This window comes from Arachis stenosperma, chromosome 6 (genome assembly GCF_014773155.1).
Source record: "Arachis stenosperma cultivar V10309 chromosome 6, arast.V10309.gnm1.PFL2, whole genome shotgun sequence".
NCBI classification, from domain to species: Eukaryota; Viridiplantae; Streptophyta; class Magnoliopsida; order Fabales; family Fabaceae; genus Arachis; species Arachis stenosperma.
Genome location: NC_080382.1, coordinates 35,381,391 through 35,399,694, shown reverse-complemented (window position 1 = coordinate 35,399,694; position 18,304 = coordinate 35,381,391). Strand labels below are relative to the sequence as shown.

The 18,304-nt window shown below is 40.4% G+C and overlaps 1 non-coding gene across 1 annotated transcript; it reads right to left on the bottom strand.

Moving 5' to 3' along the window:
• Nucleotides 1–310: 310 nt before the first annotated feature.
• LOC130938159 (small nucleolar RNA R71) lies at nucleotides 311–414 on the bottom strand. Its single transcript, XR_009069335.1, has one exon. It is a non-coding gene; the product is annotated as a small nucleolar RNA R71 (small nucleolar RNA).
• Nucleotides 415–18,304: the final 17,890 nt, after the last annotated feature.

Sequence of the window (18,304 nt, the reverse complement as noted above, 5' to 3'; positions counted from 1 at the left end):
CATTCCTGCCATTGGAGCCAATAACTTTGAGCTGAAACCTCAGCTAGTTGCATTAATGCAACAAAACTGCAAGTTTTATGGACTTCCATTTGAAGATCCTTATCAGTTTTTAACTGAGTTCTTGCAGATCTGTGAGACTGTAAAAACGAATGGAGTAGATCCTGAAGTCTACAGACTCATGCTTTTCCCTTTTGCTGTAAGAGACAGAGCTAGAATATGGTTGGATTCACAACCTAAGGATAGCCTGGACTCATGGGATAAGCTGGTCACTGCTTTCTTGGATAAATTCTTTCCTCCTCAAAAGCTGAGCAAGCTGAGAGTGGATGTTCAAACCTTCAAACAAAAAGATGGTGAATCCTTCTATGAAGCTTGGGAAAGATACAAGCAGCTGACCAAAAGATGTCCATCTGACATGTTTTCAGAATGGACCATATTAGATATATTCTATTATGGTCTCTCTGAATTTTCGAAAATGTCACTGGACCATTCTGCAGGTGGATCTATTCACCTGAAGAAAACGCCTGAAGAGGCTCAAGAGCTCATTGACATGGTTGCAAACAACCAGTTCATGTACACTTCTGAGAGGAATTCCGTGAACAATGAGATACCTCAAAAGAAAGGAGTTCTTGAAATTGATACTCTAAATGCCATATTGGCTCAGAACAAAGTGTTGACTCAACAGGTCAACATGATCTCTCAAAATCCGAATGGATGGCAACATGCATCCAACAGTACTAGAGAGGCAGCTTCTGAAGAAGCTTATGATCCTGAGAACCCTGCCATGGCAGAGGTTAATTACATGGGTGAACCTTATGGAAACACCTATAACTCATCATGGAGAAATCATCCAAATTTCTCATGGAAGGATCAACAAAAACCTCAACAAGGTTTTAACAATGGTGGACGTAATAGGCTGGGCAATAGCAAGCCATATCCATCATCTTCTCAGCAACAGACAGAGAATTCTGAACAAAACACTTCTAATTTAGCCAATGTAGTCTCTGATCTGTCAAATGCCACTTTCAGTTTCATGAGTGAAACAAGATCCTCCATTAGAAATCTGGAGGCACAAGTGGGCCAGCTGAGTAAGAAATTCATTGAAACTCCTCCCAGTACTCTCCCAAGCAATACAGAAGAGAATCCAAAAGGGGAGTGCAAAGCCATTGACATAGTCAATATGGTCGAATGCACAAGGGAGGAGGAGGACGAAAATCCTAGTGAGGAAGACCTCCTGGGATGTCCCTCAAGCAAGAAGGAGTTTCCTATTAAGGATCCAAAGGAATCTGAGGCCCATATAGAGACCATAGAGATTCCATTAAATCTCCTTCTGCCATTCATGAGCTCTGAAGACTATTCTTCCTCTGAAGAGGATGAAGATGTGACTGGAGAGCAAGTTGCTCAATATTTAGGAGCTATCATGAAGCTGAATGCCAAGTTATTTGGTAATGAGACTTGGGAAAGTGAACCTCCCTTGCTCATTAATGAACTGGATACTTGGATTCAGAAAATTCTACCTCAAAAGAAACAAGATCCTGGCAAGTTCTTAATACCTTGTACCATAGGCACCATGATCTTTGAAAAAGCTCTGTGTGATCTGGGATCAAGGATAAATCTTATGCCATTCTCTGTAATGGAGAAGCTGGGGATCATTGAGGTACAACCTGCCTTGTTCTCATTACAACTGGCAGACAAGTCATTGAGATAAGCTTATGGAATAGTAGAGGACGTGCTAGTAAAGGTTGAAGGCCTTTACATCCCTGCTGATTTCATAATCTTAGACACTAGGAAGGAAGAGGATGATTGCATCATCCTTGGAAGACCTTTCCTAGCCACAGCAGGAGCTGTGATAGATGTCAAGAGAGTTGAATTAGTCCTTCAATTGAATGGGGACTACCTTGTGTTTAAGGCACATGGCCATCCCTCTGTGACAGAAGAGAGTAAGCATGAAGAGCTTCTCTCAGTTCAGAGTCAAGAAGAGCCCACACAGTCAAACTCTAAGTTTGGTGTTGTGAGGCCACAACCAAACTCTAAGTTTGGTATTAAGATCCCATATCCAAACTCTAAGTTTGGTGTGGACAACTATACAACATTGACCTGATCACCTTGTGGCTCCATGAGAGCCACTGTCAAGCTATTGACATTAAAGAAGCGCTTGTTGGGAGGCAACCCAATTTTATTTATCTAATTTTATTTTATTCTATTTTATTGTTATTTTGTGTTTTATTAGGTACATGATCATGAGGAGTCACGAAAAAATCATAAAAATTAAAAACAGAATCAAAAACAGCAGAAGAAAAAAATCACACCCTGGAGGACGCACAGACTGGCGTTCAACGCCAGTAAGATGCATCTGGCTGGCGTTCAACGCCAGAACAGAGCACCATTCTGGCGCCGAACGCCAGAAACAAGCAACATCCTGGCGCTGAACGCCAGGAATGTGCCCAGAGAGGAAAAACTGGTGCTGAACGCCAGTAACAAGCATGAAACTGGCGTTCAACGCCAGAAACATGCTTTACATGGGCGTTGAACACCCAGAATGTGCACCAATGGGCGTTTAAACGCCATAATGATGCACGAAGGCATTTTACATGCCTATTTGGTGCAGGGATGGAATTCCTTGACACCTCAGGATCTGTGGACCCCACAGGATCACCTCAGGATCTGTGGACCCCACAGGATCCCCACCTACCATATTCCCACCTTACCTTTTAATCCTAATCACACTCTCCTAATCCTATTTCACTCCTCCCCATGTCACACTTCCCAACACCTTTCACCAATCACCTCAATTCCTCTTCCCAACTACCCCATTCACCACTCACATCCATCCACTCTTCCCCATAAACCCCACCTACCTTCAAAAAATTCAAACCAATTTCCCTCCCATTCCCACCCAAAATGGCCGAACATACCTTCCCCCCTTTCCCTATAAATACCCTTCCATTCTACTTCATTTTCACACAACACAACCCCTCCTTCTTCACCTAAGCCGAACCTACCTCTCTCCCTCTCTACCATATTTTCTTCTTCTTCTTCTTCACTTCTTTCTTTTATTGCTCGAGGGCGAGCAATATTTTAAGTTTGGTGTGGTAAAAGCATAAGCTTTTTTTTTTTGTTTTTCCATTACCAATGGCACCTAAGTCCGGAGTATCCTCTAGAAAATGAAAAGGGAAGACAAAAGCTTCCACTTCCGAGTCATGGGAGATGGAAAGATTCATCTCCAAGAGCCATCAAGACCACTTCTATGATGTTGTGGCAAAGAAGAAGGTGATCCCTGAGGTCCCTTTCAAGCTCAAGAAAAATGAGTATCCGGAGATCCGACATGAAGTCCGAAGAAGAGGTTGGGAAGTCTTAACCAACCCCATGCAACAAGTCGGAATCTTAATGGTTCAAGAGTTCTATGCCAATGCATGGATCACTAGGAACCATGATCAAGGTATGAACCCGAGTCCAAAGAATTATCTCACAATGGTTCGGGGGAAATACTTGGATTTTAGTCCGGAAAATGTGAGGTTGGCGTTTCACTTGCCCATGATGCAAGGAGATGAACGCCCCTACACTAGAAGGGTCAACTTTGATCAAAGGTTGGACCAAGTCCTTATGGACATTTGTGTGGAAGGAGCTCAATGGAAGAGAGACTTCAAAGGCAAGCCAGTCCAACTAAGAAGACTGGACCTCAAGCCTATAGCTAGAGGATGGTTGGAGTTCATTCAACGCTCCATCATTCCTACTAGCAACCGATCTGAAGTTACTGTGGATCGGGCCATCATGATTTAAGGCATCATGATTGGAGAGGAAGTAGAAGTTCATGAGGTCATCTCCAATGAAATCTACAAAATAGCCGACAAGCCCTCACCTATGGCACGGCTAGCTTTTCCTCACCTTATTTGCCATCTATGTTACTCAGTTGGAGTTATCATAGAAGGAGACATCTCCATTGAAGAGGATAAGCCCATCACCAAGAAAAGGATGGAGCAAGCAAGAGAAGCCCCTCATGGTTCTCAAGCGGTGCATGAGGAAGCTCATCATCAAGAAATCCCTGAGATGCCTCAAAGGATGCACTTTCCTCCAAACAACTATTGGGAGCAACTCAACACTTCCTTAGAAGGTTTGAGCAATAATGTGGAACAATTAAGGGTGGAACATCATTAGCACTCCATCATTCTCCAAGAAATAAGAGAAGATCAAAGAGCAATGAGGGAGGAGCAACAAAGGCAAGGAAGGGACATAGAAGAGCTAAAGAACATCATTGGTCCTTCAAGAAGAAGACGCCACTAAAGGTGGATTCATTCCTTGTTCTTTATTTCTTTCTGTTTTTCGGTTTTTAATATTGTGTTTATCTATGTTTTGTGTCTCTACTTCATGATCATTAGTATGTAACCATGCCTTAAAGCTATGAATAAAATCCATTAATCCTTCACTTCTCTTAAATGAAAAATGTTTTAATTCAAAAGAACAAGAAGTACATGAATTTCGAAAATAGCTCTTGAATTTAGTTTAATTATATTGATGTGGTGACAATACTTTTTGTTTTCTGAATGAATGCTTGAACAGTGCATATGTCTTTTGATCTTGTTGTTTATGAATGTTAAAACTGTTGGCTCTTGAAAGAATGATGAACAAAGAGAAATGTTATTGATGATCTGAAAAATCATGAAATTGATTCTTGAAGCAAGAAAAAGCAGTGAATGGCGAAAAAAAAAGGAGCAATAGAAAAAGCCAAGAGCCCTTAAAACCAAAAGGCAAGGGTAAAAAGGATCCAAGGCTTTGAGCATCAATGGATAGGAGGGCCCAAGGCAATAAAATCCAGGCCTAAGCGGCTAAATCAAGCTGTCCCTAACCATGTGCTTGTGTCATGAAGGTCCAAGTAAAAAGCTTGAGACTGAGTGGTTAAAGTCGTGATCCAAAGCAAAAAGAGTGTGCTTAAGAGCTCTGGACACCACTAACTGGGGACTCTAGCAAAGCTGTCACAATCTGAAAAGGTTCACCCAGTTATGTGTCTGTGGCATTTATGTATCCGGTGGTAATACTGGAAAACAAAGTGCTTAGGGCCACGGCCAAGACTCATAAGTAGCTGTGTTCAAGAATCAACATGCTTAACTAGGAAAGTCAATAACACTATCCGAAATTCTAAGCTCCTAGAGAAGCCAATCATTCTGAACTTCAAAGGAAAAAGTGAGATGCCAAAACTGTTCAGAAGCAAAAAGCTACAAGTCCCGCTCATCTAACTATAATTAATATTCATTGATATTCTGGAATTTATAGTATATTCTCTTCTTTTTATCCTATTTGATTTTCAGTTGCTTGGGGACAAGCAACAATTTAAGTTTGGTGTTGTGATGAGCGGATAATTTATACGCTTTTTGGCATTGTTTTTAGGTAGTTTTTAGTAAGTTTAAGCTACTTTTAGGGATGTTTTCATTAGTTTTTATGTTAAATTCACATTTCTGGACTTTACTATGAGTTTGTGTGTTTTTCTGTGATTTCAGGTAATTTCTGGCTGAAATTGAGGGACTTGAGCAAAACTCTGAAAAAGGCTGACAAAAGGACTGCTGATGCTGTTGGAATCTGACCTCCCTGCACTCGAAATGGATTTTCTGAAGCTACAGAACTCCAATTGGCGCGCTCTCAACGGCGTTGGAAAGTAGACATCCAGAGCTTTCCAGCAATATATAATAGTCTATACTTTATTCGGAAATTGACGACGTAACTTGGCATTAAACGCCAAGTACATGCTGCTGTCTGGAGTTAAACGCCAGAAAAACGTCATGATCCGGAGTTGAACGCCCAAAACACGTCATAACTCGGAGTTCAACTCCAAGAGAAGCCTCAGCTCGTGGATTGATCAAGCTCAGCCCAAACATACACCAAGTGGGCCCCAGAAGTGGATTTATGCATCAAATACTTACTCATGTAAACCCTAGTAGCTAGTCTAGTATATATAGGACCTCTTACTATTGTATTAGACATCTTTGGTCTCAGTTTTGTTTTATTCTTCATCCTAAGAGGCTATTGATCACGTTTCAGGGGGCTGGCTATTCGGCCATGCCTGAACCTTTTACTTATGTATTTTCAACGGGGGAGTTTCTGCACACCATAGATTAAGGGTGTGGAGCTCTGCTGTACCTCAAGTATTAATGCAATTCTATTTTCTTTTATTCAAATCTCTCTTATTCTTATTCCAAGATATTCATTCGCACCCAAGAACATGATGAATGTGATGATTATGTGACGCTCATCATCATTCTCACCTATGAACGCGCGTGATTGACAACCACCTTCGTTCTACATGCAACCGAGCTTGAATGTGTATCTCTTAGATTCCCCAACAGAATCTTCATGGTATAAGCTAGATAGATGGCAGCATTCATGAGGATCCAGAAAGTCTCACCTTGTGTGTGGTATTCCGAGTAGGATCCTGGGAATCCGAAAAGTCTAACCTTGTCTGTGGTATTCCGAGTAGGATTCCGGTAATGAATGACTGTGACGTGCTTCAGACTCGCAAGTGCTGGGCGTTAGTGACAGACGTAAAAGAATCAAGGGATTCTATTCCAGTAGGAGCGGGAACCAACCAGTGATTAGCCGTGCTGTGACAGAGCGCGTGAGCGTAGTTTTCACTGCGAGGATGGGATGTAGCCTTCGGCCAGGTGATGCCTCCAGACGATTAGCCATGCGAGTGACAGCCGCAGAGGACCATTTTCCCGAGAGGATTCAAAGTAGCTATCGTCGAACGGTGAACCCCTATACACAGCTTGCCATGGAAAGGAGTAAGAAATATTGAGTTGAAGCAGTAGGAAAGTAGGCGTTCTTGAGCCATACAGTCTCTCCATTCGCTTATCTGAAATTCCCACCAATGAATCTGCATAAGTATTCTATCCCTTTTATTATTTCTTCTTTTTATATAATTTTCGAAACCATAAACAATTTTAATCTACCTAACTGAGATTTACAAGGTGACCATAGCTTGCTTCATACCAACAATCTCTGTGGGATCGACCCTTACTCGCGTAAGGTTTATTACTTGGACGACCCAGTACACTTGCTGGTTAGTTGAACGGAGTTGTGTTCACTCGTGCCAATTTCAAATTCCATAATTTTACAAGGAGTACAACTTAAAGAATATGGATCACAATTTCGTCCACCATGGAACATCAAGAGCACTCCATCATTCTCCAAGAAATAAAGAGAAGACCAAAGAGCAATGAGGGAGGAGCAACAAAGGCAAGGAAGGGACATAGAAGAGCTTAAGGACATCATTGGTCCTTCAAGAAGAAGACGCCACTAAGGTGGACTCATTCCTTGTTCTTATTTCTCTTTTTTTCGATTTTTATGCTTCATGTATATTTATGTTTTGTGTCTCTACTTCATGATCATTAGTATGTAGTAATTATGTCTTAAGGCTATAAATAATTCCATGAATCCTTCACCTCTCTTAAATGAAAAATGTTTCTAATTCAAAGGAACAAGAAGTACATGAATTTCAAAATTATCCTTGAATTTAGTTTAATTATATTGATGTGGTGGCAATACTTTTTGTTCTCTGAATGAATGCTTGAACAGTGCATATTTTTTATCTTGTTGTTTATGAATGTTAAAGTTGTTAGCTCTTAAAAGAATGATGAACAAAGAGAAATGTTTTTGATGATCTGAAAAATCATGAAATTGATTCTTGAAGTAAGAAAAAGCAGTGAATAGCGAAAAAAAATATTTTGGCGAAAAAAATAGAAAGAAAGAGAGAAAAAGCTAGCAGAAAAAGCCAATATCCCTTAAAACCAAAAGGCAAGGGTAAAAAGGATCCAAGGCTTTGAGCATCAATGGATAGGAGGGCCCAAGGAAATAAATCCAGGCCTAAGCGGCTAAATCAAGCTGTCCCTAACCATGTGCTTATGGCATGAAGGTCCAAGTAAAAAGCTTGAGACTGAGTGGTTAAAGTCGTGATCCAAAGCAAAAAGAGTGTGCTTAAGAGCTCTGGACACCTCTAACTGGGGACTCTAGCAAAGCCGAGTCACAATCTGAAAAGGTTCACCCAGTCATGTGTCTGTGGTATTTATGTATCCAGTGGTAATACTGGAAAACAAAGTGCTTAGGGCCACGACCAAGACTCATAAAAGTAGCTGTGTTCAAGAATCAACATACTTAACTAGGAGAATCAATAACACTATCCGAAATTCTAAGTTCCTAGAGAAGTCAATCATTCTGAACTTCCAAGGAAAAAGTGAGATGCCAAAACTGTTCAGAAGCAAAAAGCTACAAGTCCCGCTCATCTAATTAGAATTAATATTCATTGATATTTTGGAATTTATAGTATATTCTCCTCTTTTTATCCTAATTGATTTTCAATTGCTTGGGGACAAGCAACAATTTAAGTTTGGTGTTGTGATGAGCGGATAATTTATACGCTTTTTGGCATTGTTTTTAGGTAGTTTTTAGTATGATCTAGTTACTTTTAGGGCTGTTTTCATTAGTTTTTATGCTAAATTCAAATTTCTGGACTTTACTATGAGTTTGTGTATATTTTTGTGATTTCAGGTATTTTCTGGCTGAAATTGAGGGACCTGAGCAAAACTCTGATAGGAGGCTGATAAAGGACTGCTGATGCTGTTGGAATCTGACCTCCCTACACTCGAAATGAATTTTCTAGAGCTACAGAACTCCAAATGACGCGCTCTCAACGGCGTTGGAAAGTTGACATCCAGAGCTTTTCAGTTCATATTTATTGGTGATTAGACGATGTAAACTGGCGCTCAACGCCAGTTCCATGTTGCTGTCTGGAGTCAAACGCCAGAAACACGTCACGAACCGGAGTTGAATGCCCAAAACACATTACAACTTGGCGTTCAAAAGAGAAGCCTCAGCTCATAGATAGATCAAGCTCAGCCCAAACATACACCAAGTGGGCCCCGGAAGTGAATTTATGCATCAATTACTTATCTTTGTAAACCCTAGTAGCTAGTTTAGTATAAATAGAACTTTTTACTAGTTTATTAGAGGCCTCTTTTTGATCATTCGGTCTTGTGACCACGTTTGGGGGCTGGCCATTTGGCCATGCCTGAACCTTTCACTTATGTATTTTCAACGGTGGAGTTTCTACACACCATAGATTAAGGGTGTGGAGCTCTGCTATACCTAAAATTTCAATGCAATTACTACTATTTTCTATTCAATTCAATTTATTCCTGTTCTAAGATATTTGTTGCACTTCACCTTGATGAATGTGATGATCCGTGACACTCATCATCATTCTCACCTATGAAAGCATGTGACTGACAACCACTTCCGTTCTACCTTAGACCGGGCGCATATCTCTTGGATTCCTTAATCAGAATCTTTGTGGTATAAGCTAGAATTGATGGAGGCATTCATGGGAATCCGGAAAGTCTAACCTTGTCTGTGGTATTCCGAGTAGGATTCCGGGATTGAATGACTGTGACGAGCTTCAAACTCCTGAAGGCTGGGCGTTAGTGACAGACGCAAAAGAATCACGGGATTCTATTCCAACCTGATTGAGAACCGACATATGATTAGCCGTACTGTGACAGAGTATTTGGACCATTTTCACTGAGAGGATGGGATGTAGCCATTGACAACAGTGATGCCCTACATACATCTTGCCATGGAAAGGAGTAAGAAGGATTGGATGAAAGCAATAGGAAAGCAGAGATTCAACAGGGACAACCATCTCCATGCGCTTATCTGAAATTCCCACCATTAATTTACATAAGTATTTCTATCCTATTTTATTTATCTTTTAATTATCTAATCCAATCACATTTGAATCAGCCTGACTGAGATCTACAAGATAACCATAGATTGCTTCATACCAACAATCTCCGTGGGATCGACCCTTACTCACGTAAGGTATTACTTGGACGACCCAGTGCACTTGCTGGTTAGTTGTGCGGAGTTGTGACTAAGTGTAATTCACGTGTGAGAGCTACCGAACTATTGGAGCCATTGTTGATGATCACAAATCCGTGCACAAAGTTTTTGGCGCCGTTGCCGGGAATTGTTCGAGTTTGGACAACTAACGGTTCATCTTGTTGCTCAGATTAGGTAAATGAACATCACCTTTTTGCTCCCAGTCCTGATCTAGGGGGAGCGTCCCTTCTTCTATGCTTATTACTTCTTTTTTAGCCAAATGAACATCACCTTTCCTTTTACTTCTTTTAAAACTGACCTGTTATGGTCTTGTAATGTAGCCCCTTCACAGCTCCATCCAAATTCATGGGGTTTCATCAAGATTTTTCAGCTTGTTTGTCAAGAATTTGGTGTTACGCCTTCTCAAACTCTTTTTCTGTATCTTTTTATGTTGACCAAACTTGGGACTACCAAGAAGAAAGCTTCTTGGATTTCTTTTAGGTCTGCCCAGGGGAACAAGGTTTTTTCCATGTATGACGATTCTTTTTGGGATTTTAAGAACTACTTCTTTAAGGTCCGAGCTGTTGAAGGATCCCGAACTTTCTTTTTGGATGAAAATAATGAGCCCTGCTTTTCCTTAGAGTGGCAGAGGAACGTAGTGGTATCCCGATATACTTGGGAGATATTGAGCGAGGTCGAGCAGGCCTTTGTGAGTGTTTTGGAGGATATTTGGGGAGAACCTCCTCACTTGGATACTAAAAAGTCTTTGGGAGATCAGTCCCTTATTCGAACTGCTTTGGGTACTGCCTTGATATATCTTGTTATCTTGTTTTTCTCCTGTTTTCTTCCTGGCATGATAAATTGTTGTTTTTCATTTTTCAGAGATGGCAAAAAATAATGATGCAATGAAGGCTTTCAAGAAGGCGAGGAAAGCTACTGCGGCTCAAAACATCTCGGCCCGGGTTGATGGGGAAGGAACTTCCCAAGCTTCTTTGAAGCCATCCGCGTCGAGCTCTCCTGGCCCGAGGAGAATGATCCCTACACCTCGGGTCCGTTTAGTGGATCCCCCTCAATCTTCTACTGCTGCTGTGGTTTCTTCATCGGCTGCCCCTCCTCCAAAAAGACCTCGAACTGTTGAACCTTTCAATCTGGATGCCCCGGATTTTGATCCTATTGGTTTTATGGACCATCAGATCGCACCTTATGGTGCTCTTTCAATGGATGATGTATCTCTCCTTCATCACTTGGATTTTATAACTTGGAGTAGTGTTAAGATGGCTCATATAGGAGCTGCTTTGTGATGACAAGTCATCTTAGCCTAGTTTCACTAGTCTTTTTCTTTTGTTTTCACTTGAATTATGCACTTTCTTGAGGTCTAAGCAAGCCAATTTGGGTAGATTTTCATGCTTCCTTTGATTGAATCAACCATAGATGAATTAATGCAATTTCATGACGTTTTATGCTATATTTGTTACATATTGTGAAAGAATGAATATCTCATGATTTTGAGCATAGCTTTGATGTGTTTGGTTGATTAATGATAGGTGAAGAAAGCTTGGAGAAAGGTTGAAGCAAGGAGGAATGGCTAGAGTAAGAGAGGACAAAAAGTTTGAGCAAAAGTTTGCCTCAAACTTTAGCTCAAACTTTTGGAATAAGTGAAAATGAACCAGGAAGCAAAAAGCTGGACCAAAAGTTAGCCTCAAACTTTTGCACAAACTTTTGGGTGAAAAGTTTGCCCCAACGTTAGCCCCTAACTTTTGGGCTAACGTTGGCACATGCAAAACACTCCCTGGGGCACCAAAAGTTTGCGCCAACGTTAGCCCCTAACTTTTAGGCTAACGTTGGCACATGAAAGTCACTCCCTGGGCACCAAAAGTTTGCGCCAACGTTAGCCTCTAACTTTTAGGCTAACGTTGGCGCATGAAAAACACATAGGGGGGAGCAAAAGTTTGCGCCAACGTTAGCCTCTAACTTTTGGGCTAACGTTGGCGCCATAAGTGCACATGAGGAGGCCAACGTTGGAGCAAAAGTTAGACCCCTAACTTTTGCACCAACGTTGGTATCAGCAAAATGAGGGAGCTGATATGAAAAGTTGGAGTAAAAGTTTGCCTCAAACTTTTACTCAAACTTTTGCAACATTCAAACCCGGTTCACTTGGTTCACTTCGGTTCCTCTCCAAACTCCAAGAGCAATCAACCAAGGCCTCTCTCAACCCAATTCCACCAAGAGCAAAGGCCCAACTCAAGGCTTGAAGATCATTTGAAGAAAGTGTATAAATATGATAGAATTCAAGTTATTCAGGGAGTTTTTTTTTTAGTTTTCAGGAGCTTTCTTTTTAGTTTTTCATAGGGAGCTTTCCCTTTTAGTTTTTAGAATAGTTTTCGGAGAGCTTTTGGTATGGAGTGATCTTTAATTTCTTAGTCTCGGGGAAAGAGAATTCACTTCTCTTCCTCTTAGTTTTATTGCTTTCAATTTCAATTACAATTGTCTTGGATCTTGGGTTGGAGAATTGAACAAATTCTGTTTCAATCTCATCCTTGGATCTCTCTGTTTCATCTTACTGCATAATTGAATTTCCGTTTCTGTTAATTGCTTCTTCTTCTACTTTCTCTGTACTTTACAATTCTTCATTTCCTTTGCAATTGTTTTTGTTGGATCTAGGAAGGCATTGAGATCTAGACTTGGTTATCTAGTCTCTTGGGTCCTGAGATCTGAATTCCAATTTTACATTCCTTGTTTAATGCTTTTCAATCTCATTTACATTCCTGCTTCAAGATCCGATTCAATCCAAGTCATCTTCTATTTCTCTGTTTGTTGAAATTTATTTTTCCTTGTTTAATTTCTGCAAATCCAATTCCCAATTCCCTTTACAATTCAAGCCATTTACATTTCTTGCAATTTAAGATTCTGCAATTTTCATTTCTTGTGTTCTAAGTTTCTGCCATTTAATTTCTTGCTCTTTAAGATTCAGCACTTTAAATTTCAGTTCTCTTTAATTTCATGCAATTTACCCATTCCCTTTACTTTCCATGCAATTTAAATTCTGCAAATCACAAATCACTCAACCAAATCTTGATTCGCTTGACTAAATCAACCACTAAACTAAAATTGCTCAATCCTTCAATCCCTGTGGGATCGACCTCACTCCCGTGAGTTATTATTACTTGATGCGACCCGGTGCACTTGCCGGTGTGTTTTATGTCGGATCGTTTTCCGCACATCAAGTTTTTGGCGTCGTTGCCGGGGATTGAAATAGATTGACAATGATTAAGTGAGGTGGTGGACTAGATTAAGCAGTTTTTTTACTAAGCACATTAACTGTTTGACACATTGTGTCACCTAACCCTCTAACCACATTCTAGCACTAGAATGTTCATTTTTCATTTGGTTTGTTTGTGATTTTTGCAAGTCATGGAGGCTGAGGTGCGTGAAGAGGGAGTGAGCAACAATGCCCAACCTGTAAGAAGGGTGTTGGCCTCTTACACTATCCCCAATCCCAAACATTATGGGAGCAGCATCCTCACCCCAAATGTTCAGGCAAATGACTTTGAGTTGAAGCCTCAACTAATCACCTTAGTGCAGAATAATTGTGCTTATGGAGGTGGCCCTCTTGAAGACCCCAACCAACATTTGTCTGTTTTCTTAAGGATTTGTGAAACAGTCAAGACAAATGGGGTTCATCCTGACATTTACAAATTACTTCTGTTCCCATTTTCTTTGAGGGGCAATGCTACTCAATGGCTGGAAACCTTTCCCAAAGAGAGCATCAACAATTGGGATGAATTGGTGAGCAAATTCCTAGCCAAGTTCTACCCACCTCAGAGAGTCATCAAGTTGAAAACAGAGGTGCAAACATTTATTCAAATGGATGGAGAGTCGCTGTATGATGCCTGGGAGAGATACAAGGCCTTAATCAGGAAGTGTCCTCCAGAAATGTTTAGTGAGTGGAATAGACTCCAAAACTTCTATGAAGGGTTGACCCAGAAAGCTCAGGAAGCATTAGATCATTCAGCAGGAGGCTCATTGCAGCTAATGAAGACAGCAGAGGAAGCCCAAAACCTCATAGAGATGGTGGCAAACAATCAATACTTCTTTGCTCATCAAAGACAACGCCAAACAGCCCAGAGAAGGGATGTACTGGAGCTGGAAGGTGTGGATACCATCTTCAAAGTGATGCATCAACAAATTCAGCAACAATTTGAGCAGATGGCTAAGAAAATTGATGGACTGCAAAATGCTGCAGTAAATACACAAAGCCAATCTCAAACTTCACATGGATGGAAGCAATCTGAAGAAAGTTTTGGGACATTCAATTATGAGCAACAAAGCCCTGAGCAGGTGCAATGCACGAATAACACATCTCAACACAATTTTCATTGTGATGCACATAAGACACCCTGGAAGACTCATTCTAATTCAAGGTGGGGTGAGCATCAGAATCAAGGACAAAGGGACTTCAACTCTGACAGCCTCAGCAACACAAACAACCATAACCAATTATCCAATAATACTAACCAATTCAAAAATTCACAAAACACATATCACCAACCCCATAACATCTCACAAAACCACCAAAATAACTTTTTCACATCCACATCCCACCCACAAAGTACCCCCACAATTAATTCAAACAACTTCCAGCAATAACCATCTCATTTTACACAACCACAACCAAATCCAGACTCGCAAAGAATCTCAAGTCTAGAGAAAATGATGGAGAAACTCATAAAAAATCAAGAGATGGCTAGACAAGATCAGGCCTTGGCATTCAAAAACCAAGAGACCTCAATCAGAAACCTTGAGAGACACATGGGGCAAATGGCTAAGCAAGTTTCAGAGTTGGGCGAGAAGCAACAAAATGCATCCCCCAGTACCACTGAAGACTATCCAAGGAACAAAGGAAAAGCCACAAAATGGGAGGAGTGCAAAGCAATCACAGTGAAAAGTGAGAAGACTATGAAGAAGGAAGCCATCAATCAAGACAAACACAACAGAGAAGTTCCACAAGAAGAGACAGAAGAGAGAAGTAAAGAGGATCAAGAAACCAAAAATGCACAAATTTCAAAGGGAGACAAGAACATCCTTGAATCACAACTACAAGAGAAGAGGGAAGGAGTGAATCCTTGTGTCCCCAAACTTCCATACCCTCAGAGGTTTAAAAAAGAAAATGAGGATAAGCAATACTCAAAATTCCTGGACATATTCAAGACACTCAGCATCAATATTCCTTTCTTGGAAGCACTTGAACAGATGCCACTATATGCCAAATTTATGAAGGAAGTGCTGACAAAGAAAAGATCCCTGAAGGAAGGACAGATTGTTAAGATGACAAAGGAATGTAGTGCTATCCTCCAAAGAGAGTTGCCAGAGAAGAAAGATGATCCTGGGAGTTTTTACATACCTTGTACCATAGGAAACATAACAATTGAGAAGTCATTCTGTGACCTCAGTGCAAGCATAAACTTGATGCCTTTGTCTCTAATGAGGAAACTTAAAATTTCTAAGCTAAAGTCCACACAAATAGTTCTCCAAATGGCTGACAAATCCATTAAGCAAGCACTGGGAGTTGTGGAGAACGTGTTGGTAAAAGTGGGAAAATTCTTTTTCCCTGCTGACTTTGTTATCTCAGATATAGAAGAGGACCCTAACACTCCCATCATTCTGGGGAGGCCTTTCCTAGCTACGGGCAGAGCATTGATAGATGTTGAAAAAGGGGAATTATTGCTGAGAGTGCATGATGAGCACCTAGCATTCCATGTTTTTAAAACCCTGCATGAGCCCACTCAAGAAGAAGATTATATGAAGGATAAGGCCAGAGACCAAAGCTTGAAGGAGGCATTCAATGAGTCAAATCCAAGACTTCTAAATCCACGATTGAAAGAAGTAGAGATGGTGCAACAAACCAAAGAAGTCAAGGAGGAACTAGATCCAAAACCCCCAGATGACAAATTCAGCATCCCAGATAAAGAACCACCAAGGCAGGGAGTATCTCTTGAGAAAGAAAAGAAGAAGAGGCCAAAAGGGTGGAGAAACAAGAAGATCCTTACTGAAGGCTTTTCACCAGGGGATAAAGTGGTGTTAAACACCCAACCAATGAAAGTGTCTCAACAATTATCTGAATACTACACTGTGAACCGGGTCCTTTCACTTGAACACCTAGAGATCATCAAAGAGGAGACTGGAAGGAAGTTCACAGTAAGAGGAGAAAAGTTGAAGCACTATGATTTTCAACCCCTATGATCAAAGAATGAAGGATGTCAAGCTAGTGACATTAAAAGAGCGCTTGTTGGGAGGCAACCCAACATGAGGTAGTTTTCTTTTCATAGCTTTTTCAATAAAAAGGTTGAATAATTGGTATGTATCGCAAGGAGCTAAGTTTGGTGTTCCACACTAAAACAAATTAAGAGAGAATGAAGCATTCTAAGTTTGGTGTTCCACCAAAATCTCACTTAAAAGCACATTCTCACTTCCTGCATAATGCTGGCTCCAAGCAATCAGACAAATTATTCAACCATTTAACTGCTTTTTAGTTTTGGTTCCATAACCTTTAGCAAGGCCAAAAGAATTCATAAGTGGACAACCTGTTGCATTAGAGACAGTGGCAGGGAATTAAGTTTGGTGTTCCCACACCAAATTAAGTCCAAAAGCCACACTCAATTCATGCATACTAACCAGTCACCTAAGGGCTTGAGAAGCATGCAACTTTTGAGAATTGTGCAGGGAACTAACCACCATTTGAAGACATTATGCATTATAACTCAAAAGGGGCACAACAGAAGGAAGGACAAAAGAACTGCAAACCAATAGGTTGTATCTATACTTAACTCTTGCTGTTGAGAAATGCTTTAATTTATGTCTTGCTAAAGTGTTCATCTAGTACAAGTAGAATCACTTTTTGCAATAAGTAAACTAGTCTAAGTGTGTGCTTGTGTGTTTACTTTCACTTAACTAAAAGCATGTTTTGTCCCTTGCATCTTTAATTCAATAAAAGAAATGTTTGGAATGTGAAATGAGTTAGTTCTTTGTTAGACAGAAGTACAATAAAAGTAAGTGGTGGTATGTGTGTGTGATTGTATAATAACTCACTTTTAGTGAATAAAAGAACTAGGATGTCTCCTTCTAAGTATAAAGTGACCTACTGTCTATGAATCTCAATCAAATAAAGATCCTTGGTTAGAAAGAAAAACAAAAAGAAAGAAAGAAAAGAGATAGCAAAAAAGTGGCAGAAAAAAAAGGAAACAAAAAGAAACAAAGCTGGACACCAATAGCTTGAACCTTAAAATATATGCCTGTGGTGTCTTTGTACTAGGATCTGCTTGGATTAGTAAGCTCTTTGGAGTGCATCAACACTTGGTGACTTGGATTAACTAATCCGGGATCATCAGCTGAAAGTCCACTATCAAGAGCAACCTAACCACAAGGCATTTAGTAACCCAAAGAAGTACTGGGCATCAATGTTTTAAGAAGGAATGTGAGCCAAGTGTCCATGGTGAATAATGTGTCAAGTATACAGAAAAGAAAATGAACTTGCTACACATGACACTCAAATAAAGCTTTTGAACAAAGTAATAGCCAAGGATAAAGGAATAATGAGAGGTCATAGCAGTATGGTACTTGAAGCTTGAAGGAGACTTTCTAGGCCTAAGAGTCAATAAGAAGTGAGTGTTTGCATATCCACACAAAGCCCCATGAACTACCAATAATACTCTGCTAGCATGAACATCCTCTTCCATTTCATTCTTTCTTCTTAATAATTCATTTCTTGCTTGGGGACAAGCAAGCTTTAAATTTGGTGTTGTGATGACAAGTCATCTTAGCCTAGTTTCACTAGTCTTTTTCTTTTGTTTTCACTTGAATTATGAACTTTCTTGAGGTCTAGGCAAGCCAATTTGGGTAGATTTTCATGCTTCCTTTGATTGAATAAACCATAGATGAATTAATGCAATTTCATGAGGTTTTATGCTATATTTGTAACATATTGTGAAAGAATGAATATCTCATGATTTTGAGCATAGCTTTGATGTGTTTGGTTGATTAATGATAGGTGAAGAAAGCTTGGAGAAAGGTTGAAGCAAGGAGGAATGGCTAGAGTAAGAGAGGACAAAAAGTTTGAGCAAAAGTTTGCCTCAAACTTTAGCTCAAACTTTTGGAATAAGTGAAAATGAACCAGGAAGCAAAAAGCTGGACCAAAAGTTAGCCTCAAACTTTTGCACAAACTTTTGGGTGAAAAGTTTGCCCCAACGTTAGCCCCTAACTTTTGGGCTAACGTTGGCACATGCAAAACACTCCCTGGGGCACCAAAAGTTTGCGCCAACGTTAGCCCCTAACTTTTAGGCTAACGTTGGCACATGAAAGTCACTCCCTGGGCACCAAAGGTTTGTGCCAACGTTAGCCTCTAACTTTTAGGCTAACGTTGGCGCATGAAAAACACATAGGGGGGAGCAAA